The sequence below is a fragment of the Phoenix dactylifera genome, chromosome 4 (genome assembly GCF_051530095.1).
Source record: "Phoenix dactylifera cultivar Ajwa chromosome 4, Ajwa_hap1_PhDact_Kaust_v1.1, whole genome shotgun sequence".
Taxonomy (NCBI): Eukaryota; Viridiplantae; Streptophyta; class Magnoliopsida; order Arecales; family Arecaceae; genus Phoenix; species Phoenix dactylifera.
In genome coordinates, this window is record NC_143193.1 from 38,238,758 (window position 1) to 38,252,789 (window position 14,032).

At 37.7% G+C, this 14,032-nt stretch overlaps 6 non-coding genes and 1 pseudogene across 6 annotated transcripts; all 7 read right to left on the reverse strand.

The window, feature by feature from the left end:
* Positions 1-11,511: 11,511 nt before the first annotated feature.
* Positions 11,512-11,630, reverse strand: LOC149765058 (5S ribosomal RNA). The gene has a single exon (XR_016406703.1). It is a non-coding gene; the product is annotated as a 5S ribosomal RNA (ribosomal RNA).
* A 246-nt stretch (positions 11,631-11,876) lies between these two features.
* Positions 11,877-11,995, reverse strand: LOC149765059 (5S ribosomal RNA). The gene has a single exon (XR_016403564.1). It is a non-coding gene; the product is annotated as a 5S ribosomal RNA (ribosomal RNA).
* A 247-nt stretch (positions 11,996-12,242) lies between these two features.
* On the reverse strand, positions 12,243-12,361 carry LOC149765060 (5S ribosomal RNA). The gene has a single exon (XR_016402565.1). It is a non-coding gene; the product is annotated as a 5S ribosomal RNA (ribosomal RNA).
* Positions 12,362-12,608: 247 nt separating this feature from the next.
* On the reverse strand, positions 12,609-12,727 carry LOC149765061 (5S ribosomal RNA). Its single transcript, XR_016412406.1, has one exon. It is a non-coding gene; the product is annotated as a 5S ribosomal RNA (ribosomal RNA).
* A 246-nt stretch (positions 12,728-12,973) lies between these two features.
* On the reverse strand, positions 12,974-13,092 carry LOC149765062 (5S ribosomal RNA). Its single transcript, XR_016406843.1, has one exon. It is a non-coding gene; the product is annotated as a 5S ribosomal RNA (ribosomal RNA).
* A 246-nt stretch (positions 13,093-13,338) lies between these two features.
* LOC149765063 (5S ribosomal RNA) lies at positions 13,339-13,457 on the reverse strand (annotated as a pseudogene).
* Positions 13,458-13,703: 246 nt separating this feature from the next.
* LOC149765064 (5S ribosomal RNA) lies at positions 13,704-13,822 on the reverse strand. Its single transcript, XR_016403565.1, has one exon. It is a non-coding gene; the product is annotated as a 5S ribosomal RNA (ribosomal RNA).
* Between the last annotated feature and the right edge of the window lie 210 nt (positions 13,823-14,032).

Consider the following 14,032-nt stretch of genomic DNA (forward strand, 5'->3'; position numbering starts at 1 on the left):
AGACTGCGACTTGATTAAATATGCTTGCAACTAAAGGATGTGCGGATAAGAATTAAGCAAGCAATTTATCTAAGTAAGTAAGTGTGTTAGTTAGACAATAACTAGAGGCATTACAAACACAAAGGACATATAGTGGTTCGGTGCACCCCAGCACCTACATCCACTCCCCAAGACCTCTTGGGAATTTCACTATAATCCTACCGATTACAGCCGGTTGTTTTACAAGCTCACAACCCAACTTGTTGTTTTACGAGCGCACAACGAACTCGGTCGGTTTTCCCAGGCTCACCGACTAGAACCTCCCCGATTGTTTTCTCGGGATCACAATCAAACCCTTACACGTTGGTTTTACCCTCGGCTCACCAACAAACCTATCACCGTTGGTTTTCCCTTTGGCTCACCAACAAACCTTAACACCGTTGGTTTTTCTTTGGCTCACCAACAAACCTTAACCCCTTGATTCAATCCCTTGATTGAATCAAGTTACAAGATATTAAAACAAAGTATAAAACAAAACAAAGCTTCTTAAACAAGCAAATATGACAATATAAACAAATAGAGTAAAGAGAAGCCCTCAAACGAGTTTTGAATATGGAGGAGCTCGGCTTCTTCTTTACTTGATCCTCCTCTGATTTGGCATGAAGTAGAGGATCCCCGAGGCAGCACACGGATGGAGAGGAAGCTTTCGGATTCACTTGGATGCTCTTCTTCTCTCTATTTCGTTTTGGATGGCCCTTTTGTGCTTATGGGAGATTTCCTTTGTAATCTCTTTGAGATCTCTTTCCTAGATGATCTCTCCCACTTCCATGCGTTCTCTCCTAGCTCTCTTCTTGTTTTTATAGCTTTTGATAACGTGGAAACAAGAATATAGCCGTTAGAGACAAAAATAGAGCCGTTGGAACCAGTCTGCACCTCCTGACAATATGACCGTTGGGATCGGAGTCGACTCGCGCGATCAGGAGTCGGCTCGCCTGTTGCAGGAGTCGGCTCGTGTTTTACCGGAGACGACTCGGCCACTGTTCCAAATTTGAATTAATGTGCTTGCCTCGACTGGGAGTCGACTCGTCTTAACCTGGAGTCGACTCGCCAACTTCTGGAGCTGACTTGGCAATTTCGGAGTCGGCTCATCCACTGAAGTCCGTGGATCCAATTTTGAATTTTGTCCTCTCGAGTCGACTCGACTGTCCTGGGAGTCGACTCGAATCTCAGAGCCCGAACTCCCGATCCTCTGTCTTTTGGCTCGTCCAGTCTTGGAGTCGACTCGAACTTCCTTAGAGTCGACTCGGCTCTCAGTTTGCGAAACACAGCCTTCTGCCATCTTGGTGTAGCGCTGCCTTGGAGTCGACTCGAGCTGTCTGGGAGTCGACTCGAATCTCAGAGGCAGTAACTTGGTTTTTCTGTCTGTTGATGGTCGCGGAGTCTCGGAGTCGACTCGTGCAATGCGGGAGTCGACTCGAATCTCAGAGTCCCAAAAATGCTCTCTGACTTTTTCTTTGTGTTCCGCTGAGAGTCGACTCTTGCTTTCTTTGGAGTCGACCTACCAACCATCGGAGTCGACTCGCGTTCCACTGGAGTCGACTCGAATCTCAGACCCGAAAACTGCTCTCTGACTTTTCTGTCTGTGACTCCTAGGAGTCGACTCATACTTCCCCGGAGTCGACTCGGTAAACATTGGAGTCGACTCGAATTCCTCAGGAGTCGACTCGAAGACTATTCTTTCGAATTTTTCCTTTGATTTTACTCCTCCAATTTGAACCTTTTGAACTTTAAACTTGGGCCAATGAATTGTAGCTTTCTTCTAACTTTTCTTGAGAGCTTTTGGAGGCCTTCTTGTGTTCTTCCAACTTGCTATGTTCCTTGCAAAATAAATATCTTTCTCCTTGCAACATAAACATTAGTATCCATACTTCAAGGTTTTGTGATCATCAAAATCAATCTATGAATCAATCTTTGGGTCATCAATCTCCCCCTTTTTGATGATGACAAAACTTGGAGTATATGCAATATAAAAGATATTGTTTTCTAGAAGTAATACATAGCTAAGTTGCATGAAGTAGAAAACATATATATTTAAAAAAACATACTTCATGATAATGCTTTAGATTTAATCAGCTTAACACAATCAACATATTTCAATTTAAGCTGATTTGTATTCAATTCAAAGCATAAAGGCATTATGAGCATATACTTAGATATTTCTCCCCCTTTTTGACAACATCAAAAGATAGTGAAACATTAAGCACAAAGATCAGAATGCTCATATATTTCTTTTCCTTATTGTACTCTGATTTGCAAGTCAAATTATTGCAAGGATATGAATCATATAACTCAAGGCAATAATATTAGAATCAGATTAATGAGCATAGATCAGAGCCAATTAAGATAATTTCAGAGCAGAACACATCGAATGTGATACCACAGATAGTTTTCTAAGCAAGTGTAGGTGGAATCTTTCTTAAGTTAATTCAAGAAGTACCACACGAATGGAAATCTAACCTCTCTTCAATAATAAGTATGAAAGCTTGTTCATTTAGGACCTTTTGCCCAATCTATTAAGTATTTTATCAACCATGAGAGCAAATTAATTAATTCTCTTAATGACTTCAAAGTTCTTTTATGATAATAGGAGCATTGGGGCACAAATATCAAAATATACATTCATGCAATTTTTGATACATCTTAGAGCTCTTTTAAAGACTTTCTTTTATTTCTTTAGAAAATAAGCACAATTTGATACATAAAATAATGAATTTGCACAAAATTGAAGTTCCAAAAAGCAAGCCAATTAGAGCTCATTAGTGAAGTTTAAAAAAAATAGATTTTCTAAGAGATACTCAAGAAAATTTAACACATTATTCTCCTCCTTTTTCATTAAATTAGAGGCTCTTAAGATTTGCAATTTGGTTCAAGAGTGATGCATGAGATATACTAACCAAATAACACGCCTCAAGGTGTATCATAAAGATTTTCAGATTTAAATTTCAGATGATACATATTGGAGAGTATTAGAATCACTTTTCATTTAGTATTCTTTCTCTCTCCTTTAGTTATAGATTTATGCGATTAAGTTCCATAAGACCTCTCCTTCTGAAATTTTCTTTCTCCCCCTCAATTGATCATTCCATTTAAGAGTTTAGAATCCTAAGATAATGTTCAATAAAATTGTCAATCTCAAAAATTTATTTTCTATAAGTTTCAGCTTATTTTCATAAGACTCAAGGTTTGAGATAAGACAACCTTTATAGAACTCATCTCAAGGTAATTTAAAGCATGTCTTGCAATATAAGGAAGTTCATAAAAATCAATCCATAAGATTTAAGGTATACATCAAATTGAAGTAACTTTAGGATAAGATACTGAATATCTAAAGCTCCCCCTCAAAAGATGCGTACTTCTTTAATCATTCTTTTCTTTTGTTGAATTTCAGATTTTAATGACAAACGTGAATAGAACTGAAATTCTATGATATCGAGAATGGAGAGTGATCAAGAATTATTCAAAATTTATAGCAATCACCCTTTTTAATCTATCAAGAACAAGTTATACTTCCTCTTAATCTTTGAGAAAATGTACTGAAATATTAATCAGAAAATGATTCATTTGACGCTCAGTTTCTTTCAACAGCATTTACATTTTCTTTCTTTTAGAGTCATTTGAGTGAGGTGAAATATTTCTAGCTTTTAGATCATTCACTCTATTGATGGAAGTCTTTAATAATATAGGAGAGAAAAATATATAGATGATCATTGAGGTATATATATTTATAGAACTCAATTTCTTAATCATAGTTTTTCAGCAATGTATACATGAAGCACAATAAATATTTTTTTTTAATATCAAAATAGAATCATAAAAAAAATTGCTTGTAATCAAGATCATTGAAAGACACATCATTTAGACCAATATTAGTACATTTTAACGATAAGAAAAGATATGTTTCGGATGCGTACCGGAGCAACCAACCAAGGCATCAAAATTAATTCTGTTTTTCTTAAATTAAGATTTTATTTAGAAATCATATTGAATTTAAGCTTTTATACAAAATCAGATTCTGAATTTCATAAAGATTTTCAATAGAGGCTTTCAAAGTCATAATTTGAGATATGGATCTTCCACATTGTAGCTCATCTTAAATCATTATGATTGAAGACACATATTTCACACATATAAGAGGATATTCAGAATATTTGTATTTATGTTTAGCACATTATATACCAAAGTTAAGAAAGTTGAAGGATAGAACAAACTCAGTTCATTTTGCCTAAATAGAAATATCCTTCTCTTCTCCTTTTTACAAATTTATTCACCTTTCAGATTTTAACGATGATTGTGAATGACAAATCTGAAATTTCTTTTTAATAAAAAAAAATTTTATATAGTATTCCAAATATTCAATCAAATTATCCAAGCATGAAGCATTGTAAAACATTGAGAACCCATAATTTAAAACATCATGCCACATGCAAAATATATTATGTGTTAAGTCATGCATTAAAATATTAAGAACAAGCATGTCAAGGATCAAAATCAATTCTTTTCAAATAAACTCCCCTTATTTAAACATTATCTTGCACTGATTTCATCCTTAAAGTGTGTTTTCAAGTGATTAAAAATTTGACTTGATTATTCTTATATATTTTCATTTACTTTGTCTTTCATTTTTATTTTCTTATGCTCTATACTCTATTTGCTCCCTATCCGGTGGAGTTGGGAAGGGGCACGAGGTACTACCACTAGCCTCCCTCTTGTGCCGTCCCTAATATGCCCTACACCGAATAGTTGGGTCAAATAGTGCCGGGTACTACCACTAGCCTCCCCATTGGCACCATCCCTATGATGAGCAATATAGAAAGGTTAAAATGTTCACTTCTAACTTTCCCTGTTTGAGTGTAATTAGTTACAGATTTTATCTCTTCCAAACGTCTCACAAATGTTCCGAGTATACTATGTTTGTTTTGCTTTTCCTTAAGATTGGAGTATTTGCCTTTACTCAGATTTTTCATCTCTTGAACAATGTCCATTTTCTTTTCTTTATCTCTCTCCCTTTTTGTCATTCTCAAGTAATTTACATGAAAGAGTAGAATAAAGAGATAATCTTATGTATCATATAGATGTATATTATGCTAACAACATTTTCATTGTGCTCAAGGATTCATAACTTCTCACAAGTTATTTTACATCAAAATTTTAAGCATATACTTGTGTATTTCATGGTTATGACATAGGCAAAGATATATTTTAGTTTGGGCAAACCATGAAATAATTTCTAAAAGTATAAGTCAGTCAATACACATATAGACATGATATCAAAAATTAATAATTAAAGACCTTAATCATGCCATAATAAGATTTAAGTTATTGACTTTGCTCAATTAATTTGTGAGAAAGGTGTCTAAAATTACCTATTCATTATATGTTCTTCAAGCCAAACTAGATTTCTTATGTGTGAACTTTTGGCTGAAGAAGATCCTCTCTCTTGTTTGCATGTGAATGTTTAGTGTATCTTACATGAAGATATCCTTCAAGTTGAAATTTCTCATTTTTCTTTCTTGAAGGAAGGTCATTAGTTTCTTTAAGATACAAAGCATTCATCCAACATATATATATTTTTTTTTAACTAGATGACTCAATATAAGATATGACAATAGTTGCATGTTGAGTCACTTTACTCAAGAGATTCCCTAAATATAAGCAAGCACATATCACTTGAACTAAAGAGATAGTTTCATTAAATCAGATGGTTCAAGGACAAGCATGTGAGGCAATAGGTAGATTTATCAAGGTCAAATCAATTTCTTATTTTCAAAATCAATTTAGTTTAGATTTTATTCAATAAGGCACGCTAGCTAAGTTTTAATCAACTTATCTTAAACAGTTGTTTCTATCACAATTCAGATTATGATTTATTTGTTTATCAATAAAATATGATTCATTAAAGTTAGATTGATGTCTTGCACAAGGTCACATAATGAGCATACAACCTGGTCTACTAGCTGTATGATAAAATAATTATTCTATCATGCTTCAATACAGCTTTAAACAATAGATCTATTTTGCTCATTCTTTTCAAATTCTACAAGATGGGGTCATAGACATACCTTCTTCATGCCAATCTTCTATGAGAGTTTTCTTGTGGACTAACATTGGTCAATGAAGATCCCCTTTCCTGTTTGTCTTAATTTGGAGTTTGAGAGAAGATGTTAATTCATTCATCATACATATTTCAAACTCACCTTGCAATATAACTCTTCATTAGTAGAACCAGAAATGATGTCATTAATGTACACTTTGAGCAAGTGAGGTGTCACACATTTTTTGATGCAAAGAATTATCACTATTACCTTCTATCAAAAAGGTTATTTAAGCTTTTATATCATGCTCTTGATGCTTGTATCAAATCATATATTGCTTTATCATATTTGTAATGAGTGTTTTCAAATATGGTGGTTATTTAACATATATCTTTTTTAATAAAGTAAGCACATAGGAGTCCATTCTACACACTCATTTGATGGACTATAAAGCTCATAAAGCAAGCAAATGATGATGGTGATCTTTACTTCTAATCATGCAAAAATTTCATCAAGATCTATTTCATCTTTTCTTGATTTAGTCTTTTAGTAGTCATCACTTTTTCTTCATTAAGAGCATATCTGAAAAATCCAAGTTGGCTCTAATTATTAACAAGTTTTTCAGATTGTTATATGTAAAAGATTAACCATATACATACATAATTTAATTTTAGTATCTTGATAATAAATCATTAGTCTCATAAAGAATAAAATACCTTGATATTTTTGTAACTAAAAACTTTTCATTGAATACTCTATATGCATTGCTTGATGAATGATATCCAAGGATAGACATATCTCTATCAGATTTGGCATTATTTTCATAAGAGCATATCAAGCATAACATGTACGACTGAAAAATATGAAAGATATGCAATGGTTCATTTTTCATTTTTTCAGAAGATCAAAATTTTCATCAGAAATAGATCTAATAGAAATCATATGTATGACAAGCAGTGATGATAGTCTTTTAAAAATTATTTAAGTAGATGACTATCATACATAATTGTCTTTTTCATTTCTTCAAGAATTCTATTAACCCCTTTTTACTTATGATGTCCATGGAGCTGAAATAATTGAATTTAATACTATTTTCTGTATAACCTTAATCTGGATTTTGGTTTTCAACACTGTGCCATGATCTTCACAGTTTGGAAACCTTTTTCATTTGAAACGCTTCTACAAGATTTAGTAAATACAGAAAAATACTTCAGTTTTATTCTCCAAGAACAAGTCCAATGTAAGCTTTTGAAGACTTAGAGATGGAAACAACATCTTTAGATTTAGAAATGATTTTTGTTTGTTTCCTTAGTTAGCATGCATAGCAAAACTTTGACCTTTAAGTAGATAATCTAAGCAAGCCTATGGCAAGGTCTTTTGAGATTAAGTACATACTAGCATGAGTTGATTCTATGTGCCAAGGATGGTTTCTTTAATCTTGGTATTCAAAAGCATACCAAGTACACATTATCATATTGATGATCAATAAAAATAATGCCATGGACAAAAATTCTTAATCAAGCATATAGAGGGTTCATAGAGTTATTTTTAATGAATTAATTAATCATTTAGCAACTTATCCAATAGTGAGTGGAGCATACAAAAAAAATGAAGTGATTTGAATATATTTTCTTTTCATACCCAAAAAGACAAATATCACTTATATCACAAAAATGATTAATACTTTCAAGTTATGTTTTAATCAACTAATAAAGTAATTTCAATACGAGAAGATGTAAGAATTACTTATTTCATCCTTTCTTTTATTTAAATCATTCTTTTTAATTACATTTTAAATTCAATTCTTTAACACATGTCTAGAGCACCCATTGTTTAGATAACATCTTTCATTAGAACCTTGGATAGCTAGACATGCTTGCTGAAAGAATAATCATATTTTCAACTTAGGAACCCAAGCTCTTTTGGGTCCTTGTAGGTTAGCTATAATTGTTCCTTTTGGAACCCATATTTTCTTAATAGCTATTTTGTCCATGAATTTACAGATTTTAGGATTACAAGGGATGTATTTCTGTATCCTCTTGTTGAATTTAACAAACTTAGATCGAACATGAGTAGTAGGAAAACTTTTAATGTTCTGTTTCTCCCTTTTTGGTTCATCAAATTTGTAATGTATAGATTTAGGAACAACAGAAGAGATTTTACTTAGCTTTTGTTTATGAGAATCTGTTTTAGAGTAATTAAAAACTGTTTTAACAAACATATTCTTAAAAGGTTTTTGGGTGTACCAAGGTTGATATCCTAATGTAACTTTATCAAATTCAGCTCCTTGATCATTTATCATTAGGTTCAATTTTTCAGAGCTGAGGGTAAATCTTTCAACAACAGGTTTTAATCTGTCAACTTCTTTAGTTAATCTTCTGTTATCTTCTGAAAGTGACTCATTGTTTTTCTTAAGTTTATCATGACTTTCAGTGAGAAGTTGATCTCTTTGATTTAGTTCTTGATTTTCTTTAATTACGATTTCAGTTTTACTGGTTAGTTTCAGTTTTTCATCTATTAGAATTTGATTTTCAATCTTCAAGTTTTTGTTCTTACAAATAAGTTTCTTATATTCTAAATACAAATCAGAAAAGGCATCATGGAGTTCATCAAATGTAAAATTGCTTTCAGTTTCAGCATGTACCTCTTGTGCCACCAAGCATGGATTTTCAATATGATACTGCTCTCCTTCTACACATGATGTTTCAGATTTGTTAGTGCATTCATATTTGTCTTCAAGCATATTCCATATTTCTTTAGCAGTCATGCAAGAAGATATGCAATTAAACTCATTCCTATCTAATGCACAATATAAAAGGTTCATGGCATCAGCATTCAATTGTGCTAAATCCTTTTCATTAAAAGTTTGAGAGAGTGTGTGAAGATCATTTATTATGATTTTCCATAAATAATAGTTTTGTGATTGAATAAAGATGCGCATGCGTATTTTCCAATGTGTATAGTTTATGCCATTAAATAGTGGTGGTGTATCAATTGATTGTCCTTCTCCTAGAAAACTATCTATTTGAGTTGTCATGATCTTTGGCTCTAGTCGGTTAAGACTACAAATAATATTTGAGCACCTGCTCTGATACCACTTGTTGCCCAGTAGATACAACCCAAGAGGGGGGGTGAATTGGGTCTTTTAAAACTTTTATGCTACTTCTAAAACTTTTTGATTAACTATGCTAAGTTGTATAGATGCACAGTGAAAGTTAAACTTAGCAAGGGTTTGATGTATAGACTGCGACTTGATTAAATATGCTTGCAACTAAAGGATGTGCGGATAAGAATTAAGCAAGCAATTTATCTAAGTAAGTAAGTGTGTTAGTTAGACAATAACTAGAGGCATTACAAACACAAAGGACATATAGTGGTTCGGTGCACCCCAGCACCTACATCCACTCCCCAAGACCTCTTGGGAATTTCACTATAATCCTACCGATTACAGCCGGTTGTTTTACAAGCTCACAACCCAACTTGTTGTTTTACGAGCGCACAACGAACTCGGTCGGTTTTCCCAGGCTCACCGACTAGAACCTCCCCGATTGTTTTCTCGGGATCACAATCAAACCCTTACACGTTGGTTTTACCCTCGGCTCACCAACAAACCTATCACCGTTGGTTTTCCCTTTGGCTCACCAACAAACCTTAACACCGTTGGTTTTTCTTTGGCTCACCAACAAACCTTAACCCCTTGATTCAATCCCTTGATTGAATCAAGTTACAAGATATTAAAACAAAGTATAAAACAAAACAAAGCTTCTTAAACAAGCAAATATGACAATATAAACAAATAGAGTAAAGAGAAGCCCTCAAACGAGTTTTGAATATGGAGGAGCTCGGCTTCTTCTTTACTTGATCCTCCTCTGATTTGGCATGAAGTAGAGGATCCCCGAGGCAGCACACGGATGGAGAGGAAGCTTTCGGATTCACTTGGATGCTCTTCTTCTCTCTATTTCGTTTTGGATGGCCCTTTTGTGCTTATGGGAGATTTCCTTTGTAATCTCTTTGAGATCTCTTTCCTAGATGATCTCTCCCACTTCCATGCGTTCTCTCCTAGCTCTCTTCTTGTTTTTATAGCTTTTGATAACGTGGAAACAAGAATATAGCCGTTAGAGACAAAAATAGAGCCGTTGGAACCAGTCTGCACCTCCTGACAATATGACCGTTGGGATCGGAGTCGACTCGCGCGATCAGGAGTCGGCTCGCCTGTTGCAGGAGTCGGCTCGTGTTTTACCGGAGATGACTCGGCCACTGTTCCAAATTTGAATTAATGTGCTTGCCTCGACTGGGAGTCGACTCGTCTTAACCTGGAGTCGACTCGCCAACTTCTGGAGCTGACTTGGCAATTTCGGAGTCGGCTCATCCACTGAAGTCCGTGGATCCAATTTTGAATTTTGTCCTCTCGAGTCGACTCGACTGTCCTGGGAGTCGACTCGAATCTCAGAGCCCGAACTCCCGATCCTCTGTCTTTTGGCTCGTCCAGTCTTGGAGTCGACTCGAACTTCCTTAGAGTCGACTCGGCTCTCAGTTTGCGAAACACAGCCTTCTGCCATCTTGGTGTAGCGCTGCCTTGGAGTCGACTCGAGCTGTCTGGGAGTCGACTCGAATCTCAGAGGCAGTAACTTGGTTTTTCTGTCTGTTGATGGTCGCGGAGTCTCGGAGTCGACTCGTGCAATGCGGGAGTCGACTCGAATCTCAGAGTCCCAAAAATGCTCTCTGACTTTTTCTTTGTGTTCCGCTGAGAGTCGACTCTTGCTTTCTTTGGAGTCGACCTACCAACCATCGGAGTCGACTCGCGTTCCACTGGAGTCGACTCGAATCTCAGACCCGAAAACTGCTCTCTGACTTTTCTGTCTGTGACTCCTAGGAGTCGACTCATACTTCCCCGGAGTCGACTCGGTAAACATTGGAGTCGACTCGAATTCCTCAGGAGTCGACTCGAAGACTATTCTTTCGAATTTTTCCTTTGATTTTACTCCTCCAATTTGAACCTTTTGAACTTTAAACTTGGGCCAATGAATTGTAGCTTTCTTCTAACTTTTCTTGAGAGCTTTTGGAGGCCTTCTTGTGTTCTTCCAACTTGCTATGTTCCTTGCAAAATAAATATCTTTCTCCTTGCAACATAAACATTAGTATCCATACTTCAAGGTTTTGTGATCATCAAAATCAATCTATGAATCAATCTTTGGGTCATCACCCTTCGAAACTCCCTTTTATGACAAAGCAGCAGACCTCGACGGCCCGAGACATTCGCGCTGCCGGGGCCGTTCTGGCATATGATTCAACGCGCTGTTCCGCTATGCGGCATGGCACCGCCAGTCTCCGGACTCAGTTTATTTTCGGGGGGAAAAAATTATCCGAAGAGAAAAAGCCAAAAGCCAAAAAATTAAAAATAAATATTATCAAAAAATAAAAAAGCGGGCAAAAAATAAAAAGGGTGCAACACGAGGACTTCCCAGGGGGTCACCCATCCTAGTACTTCTCTCGCCCAAGCACGCTTAACTGCGGAGTTATGATGGGATCCGGTGCATTAGTGCTGGTATGATCGCACCCATGACATGCCCTTCGAAACTCCCTTTTATGACAAAGCAGCAGACCGCGACGGCACGAGACATTCGCGCTGCCGGGGCCGTTCTGGCGTAGGATTCAACGCGCTGTTCCGCTATGCGGCATGGCACCGCCAGTCTCCGGACTCAGTTTATTTTCGGAAAAAAAAAATTATCCGAAGAGGAAAAGCCAAAAGCCGAAAAATTAAAAATAAATATTATCGAAAAATAAAAAAGCGGGCAAAAAATAAAAAGAGTGCAACACGAGGACTTCCCAGGGGGTCACCCATCCTAGTACTACTCTCGCCCAAGCACGCTTAACTGCGGAGTTCTGATGGGATCCGGTGCATTAGTGCTGGTACGATCGCACCCATGACATGCCCTTCGAAACTCCCTTTTATGACAAAGCAGCAGACCTCGACGGCCCGAGACATTCACGCTGCCGGGGCCGTTCCGGCGTAGGATTCAACGCGCTGGTCCCGCTATGCGGCATGGCACCGCCAGTCTCCGGACTCAGTTTATTGTCGGAGGAAAAAAATTATCCGAAGAGGAAAAGCCAAAAGCCGAAAAATTAAAAATAAATATTATCAAAAAATAAAAAAGCGGGCAAAAAATAAAAAGGGTGCAACACGAGGACTTCCCAGGGGGTCACCCATCCTAGTACTACTCTCGCCCAAGCACGCTTAACTGCGAAGTTCTGATGGGATCCGGTGCATTAGTGCTGGTATGATCGCACCCATGATATGCCCTTCGAAACTCCCTTTTATGACAAAGCAGCAGACCTCGACCGCCCGAGACATTCGCGCTGCCGGGGCCGTTCTGGCGTAGGATTCAACGCGCTGGTCCCGCTATGCGGCATGGCACCGCCAGTCTCCGGACTCAGTTTATTGTCGGGGGAAAAAAATTATCCGAAAAGGAAAAGCCAAAAGCCAAAAAATTAAAAATAAATATTATCAAAAAATAAAAAAGCGGGCAAAAAATAAAAAGGGTGCAACACGAGGACTTCCCAGGGGGTCACCCATCCTAGTACTACTCTCGCCCAAGCACGCTTAACTGCGGAGTTCTGATGGGATCCGGTGCATTAGTGCTGGTATGATCGCACCCAAGACATGCTCTTCGAAACTCCCTTTTATGACAAAGCAGCAGACCTCGACGGCCCGAGACATTCGCGCTGCCGGGGCCGTTCTGGCGTAGGATTCAACACGCTGTTCCGCTATGCGGCATGGCACCGCAAGTCTCCGGACTCAGTTTATTTTCGGGGAAAAAAAATTATCCGAAGAGGAAAAGACAAAAGCCGAAAAATAAAAAATAAATGTTATCAAAAAATAAAAATGCGGGCAAAAAATAAAAGGGGTGCAACACGAGGACTTCCTAGGGGGTCACCCATCCTAGTACTACTCTCGCCCAAGCACGCTTAACTGCAGAGTTCTGATGGGATCCGGTGCATTAGTGCTGATATGATCGCACCCATGACATGCCCTTCGAAACTCCCTTTTATGACAAAGCAGCAGACCTCGACGGCCCGAGACATTCGCGCTGCCGGGGCCGTTCTGGCGTATGATTCAACGCGCTGTTCCGCTATGCGGCATGGCACCGCCAGTCTCCGGACTCAGTTTATTTTCGGGGGGAAAAAATTATCCGAAGAGAAAAAGCCAAAAGCCAAAAAATTAAAAATAAATATTATCAAAAAATAAAAAAGCGGGCAAAAAATAAAAAGGGTGCAACACGAGGACTTCCCAGGGGGTCGCCCATCCTAGTACTTCTCTCGCCCAAGCACGCTTAACTGCGGAGTTATGATGGGATCCGCTGCATTAGTGCTGGTATGATCGCACCCATGACATGCCCTTCGAAACTCCCTTTTATGACAAAGCAGCAGACCGCGACGGCACGAGACATTCGCGCTGCCGGGGCCGTTCTGGCGTAGGATTCAACGCGCTGTTCCGCTATGCGGCATGGCACCGCCAGTCTCCGGACTCAGTTTATTTTCGGGAAAAAAAAATTATCCGAAGAGGAAAAGCCAAAAGCCGAAAAATTAAAAATAAATACTATCAAAAAATAAAAAAGCGGGCAAAAAATAAAAAGAGTGCAACACGAGGACTTCCCAGGGGGTCACCCATCCTAGTACTACTCTCGCCCAAGCACGCTTAACTGCGGAGTTCTGATGGGATCCGGTGCATTAGTGCTGGTACGATCGCACCCATGACATGCCCTTCGAAACTCCCTTTTATGACAAAGCAGCAGACCTCGACGGCCCGAGACATTCACGCTGCCGGGGCCGTTCCGGCGTAGGATTCAACGCGCTGGTCCCGCTATGCGGCATGGCACCGCCAGTCTCCGGGCTCAGTTTATTGTCGGAGGAAAAAAATTATCCGAAGAGGAAAAGCCAAAAGCCGAAAAATTAAAAATAAA